At 35.3% G+C, this 4,136-nt stretch overlaps 1 non-coding gene across 1 annotated transcript; it reads right to left on the bottom strand.

Annotated features, from left to right (window-relative positions):
* Positions 1-3,029: 3,029 nt before the first annotated feature.
* Positions 3,030-3,102, bottom strand: TRNAV-UAC (transfer RNA valine (anticodon UAC)). The gene has a single exon. It is a non-coding gene; the product is annotated as a tRNA-Val (tRNA).
* Positions 3,103-4,136: the final 1,034 nt, after the last annotated feature.

Below are 4,136 nucleotides of genomic sequence, written 5' to 3' on the forward strand. Positions count from 1 at the left end.
CTGTTTTTAACTCATCTTAAAGGAAGAAAGCTATATTTATATAAATTTACACAAATTTGATAATGACTGATAATCTCTCCAGAGTTTTTTCTTTTTAAGAAAAAATGCTTGATAACTCCAATGAAAATTTCATTGATGAAATTTCAGATAGGGTAAGAGAAAGTAAATAAAATGAAAAAAAATTTAGATCAGTAGGGATAATTTGTAATGGAATCAGGGCACCTACCAGGAAACTGAGAGTAAGTTTTTAGAATTTTTTTCCCCTAAGCTATTTTCACTTTTTACCTTTCTGTCCCGAGATCCACTTTTGGATCTGTTTATAGAATATTTTCTCAGGGGCTGTAATTCCTGCATAGTTAGAATGCTAGTTTTTTCAGGAGGTCAGAGACCTTTAGATTGCTTGCAGGAGGGCTTTTGTGTGTTAGGTACTGCCTATAATTAAATTTCAACCAGGAAAAGTTGAGAACAAAAATGAACAAAGAATTTCTTTTAGCATCTTTAATTTGTTAACCTACCAAAAAAAATATATTAAAGCCATGACTAATGAAGGAGGGCGGTTTGTCTGTTACCTTGAAAGAGTTCCCATTGTAATGATAAAGAGTGGGCTTTGGGATCAATGCATGTAGGTTTGAGTTCTTGCTCAGCCACCTAGTATATTTGTAATCTTTGGCTTTACTTAACTGCTTAAATCTTATTTCCGTATGTGTAAATTGGAGCAAGTGACTGAATCACAGGGTTGTTGAAAGGATTAAATAAAATGACATGTATAAAACACTGAGCCTAGTGCTTTATTATGGTAAGTGCTCAATAAATGAAAACCTTATAACCTTTACTGGTGAGCCTCAGTTTCCTTTTCTGTAAAATGTTGTTAATGGGTCCTATATCACAGAATAGCAGAGTGATAATAATTCTGGCTAATAATTATTAAGTATAATAAGCGTTCAATAAACATTAAATTATTTTGTAGCTATGATAATTAAATTCATAATCATGTATTCTATCATAATAGTGCTTATATTTAAAAATCAAAATAAAGTCTCAAAAATATTTCTAATCTTAATGTCATCATGTTTAGACAGTGAATATTTCAGTGTATTTAATACACTTTAAAAAATTAAGTTGCATTCTTTTTTTTTTTAAATTTTATTTATTCATTTTTGTCTGCGTTGGGTCTTCATTGCTACACAAGGGCTTTTCTCTAGTTGCGGCGAGCGGGGACTACTCTTCGTTGCAGTGCGTGGGCTTCTCATTGCGGTGGCTTCTCTTGTTGCAGAGCACAGGCTCTAGGCACACGGGCTTCAGTAGTTGTGGCACACGGGCTCAGTAGTTGTGGCTCACGGGCTCTAGAGCACAGGCTCAGTAGGTGTGGCACACAGGCTTAGTTGCTCCGTGGCATGTGGGATCTTCCCTGATCAGGGCTCGAACCCATATCCCCTGCATTGGCAGGCGGATTCTTAACCACTGTGCCACCAGGGAAGCCCTAAGTTGTATTCTTGACAGCAATTATTTCAGTTTTAATAAGTCCCTCAGTAGGACTTTATTTTCAATTGGATCTAACTCTGTAAAAGTTTTCTCCTTGAATAGAGTTCTTTTATTTTTATACTCAGTGTACATTAGAGGTCAGTCAATAAATGAGAGTTAAATGAATTTTAAAAGTCATCTAGATAATCAGCTATTAGAAACATAAAATCTAAGAACTGAATGGGATCTTTAAAAAACTAGGAATTGAAGTTCAGGGAAGTTAACATTGTTTTTTTCCATCAAATCTAGACTGACCCTGTGTTCTTTTTCTACTACATTCATCAGATGTGTGAATTTTTAAACTAAACAGTAATATTGAAATAGAACTTGTTAGTCATCTGAAAGTAAAATTTTTCAAAGACAGTATAGAAAAGTATATTTAGGAGCTTTATACTAAGCCCAGGTAAGTTTTTATTACATCAATGAGATGACTGATATTTAACAGATTTTTGTCCTTAGGAACCAAGTAGTTTATTTATAGATAGGTGATTTTTTATCTTAGTTTGCATAATTATAAGTAGCAGAAATAATTTATTGAGTATTGACCCTGTACTAGGAACTGCACCAAGCTCTTTGCACACATTATTTTGTTTAATATAACGACCCTCTGAGGGAGATGCAGTATAATTGCCAATTTGCACATGAGAAAAACTAAAGCTCAGAGTAGTTAACTAATTTGACAAGTAAGTATGAAGCTGAAATTCAAACCCAGAGCATATGACTACAGAACACTGTCTTCAGCTATTTTATACATTTTTACTGATGAAACCCTCTCAGTTTTTGTTTTAAAAGTTAATGAAAAAATAATATATTTCTTGTCCACCCTAACTCCAACATTGTTCAGAGTATGGTAACTTAACCTAAAATTTCAAGATAATTTTGGAGTTCATATACTATGATTTGTTATTGGCTTCAGTTTACAGACACTGTTTGCTCTTTTTTTTTTTTAACTGAAAGACAATTTTTTTCTGAAAGTTTTAGATTTATAGAAAAATTGAGCAGGTAATATAAAGATTTCTTCCTTCCTTTCTTCCATATTCCTTCTCCTACCGTCTCTCCCCTCCATCCTAGCATGCAGTTTTCTCTACTATTAACGTTTTGTATTAGTGTGGTCCATTTTCTAAAAGTTAATGAACCAATACTGATACATTATTATGAACAGAAGTCCATAGTTTACACTAAGATTCACTCTTTGTGTTGTACAGGTTTATGGATTAATGTCATGTATTCATCATAACAGTATCATAAAGTATTATCTCATCACCATAAAAATCTCTTGCACTTTACCTATATGAATTCCCATATCCCCAACCTCTGGCAACTACTGATCTTGATATTGTGTCTATAGTTTTGCCTTTTCAAGAATGTCATATATTTGGAATCATACAGTATGTAGCTTCTTTCACTTATCAGTATGCATTTAAGGTTTCTTCTTGTGTTTTTGTGCCTTCATAGCCTGTTTCTTTGTTTTTGTTTTTGGCTGCCCCTCACGGCCTGTGGGATCTTAGTTCCCTGACCAGGGTTCAAACCCAGGCCCACAGCAGTGTAAGCACTGAGTCCTAACCACTGGACCACCAGGGAATTCCCAAGCCTGTTTCTTTTTAATCACTGAATAATAATTCATTGTATGGATATACCACAGTTGTTTTACCCATTCACTCATTGAAGGACATCTTGGTTACTTTCAAGTTTTGGCAATCGTGAATAAAGCTGCTATAACTATCCATGCAGGTTTTTGTGGAACATAAATTTGCAACTCATTGGGGTAAATACATAGTAGTACAATTGCTGGATTGTATGGTATGCCTATGGTTAACTTTGTAAGAGACTGTCAAACTGTCTTCCAGAGTGGCTGTATGTATGGTTTTGTATCCCAAGCATCAATCAATGAGAGTTCCTGTTGTTCCACATATTTGGCAACATCTAATAGAGGTTTTTTTTTATATTATCCATTCTAATAGGTGTGTTATGATATCTCAGTGATGATTTAATTTGCAGTTTCCTTATGACATACAATGTTGAGCATCTTTTCATATGTGTAATTGCCATCTGTATATCTTCTTTGCTGCAGTGTATCTTCAGGTCTTTTGACCACTTTGTTTTTGTTTTTGCTGTACATGGGCCTCTCACTGTTGTGGCCTCTCCTGTTGCAGAGCACAGGCTCGGACACGCTGGCTCAGTGGCCATGGCTCACGGGCCTAGCCACTCCGCGGCATGTAGGATCTTCCCGGACCGGGGCACGAACCCGTGTCCCCTGCATCGGCAGGCGGACTCTCAACCACAGTGCCACCAGGGAAGCCCTGACCACTTTTTAAATTAGGTTTTTTTCTTATTGTTGAGTTTTATGAGTTCTTCGCATATTTTGGATACAAATCCTTCATCAGACACATGTTTTGCAAATGTTTTCTCCGAGTTTGTGGCTTTTCTTCCCATACTTTTGATACTGTCTTTTGCAGAGCAGAAGTTTTTAATTTTAATGAAATCTTGCTTATCAATAATCTCTTTCATGGATCATGCCTTTGGTATATTATACTTAAAACATCATTACTATACTCATGGTCCTCTAGGTTTTCTCCTATGTTGTCTTCTAGGAGTTTTATAGTTTTGCATCTTAC

This window comes from Phocoena phocoena, chromosome 7 (assembly GCF_963924675.1).
Source record: "Phocoena phocoena chromosome 7, mPhoPho1.1, whole genome shotgun sequence".
Taxonomy (NCBI): domain Eukaryota; kingdom Metazoa; phylum Chordata; class Mammalia; order Artiodactyla; family Phocoenidae; genus Phocoena; species Phocoena phocoena.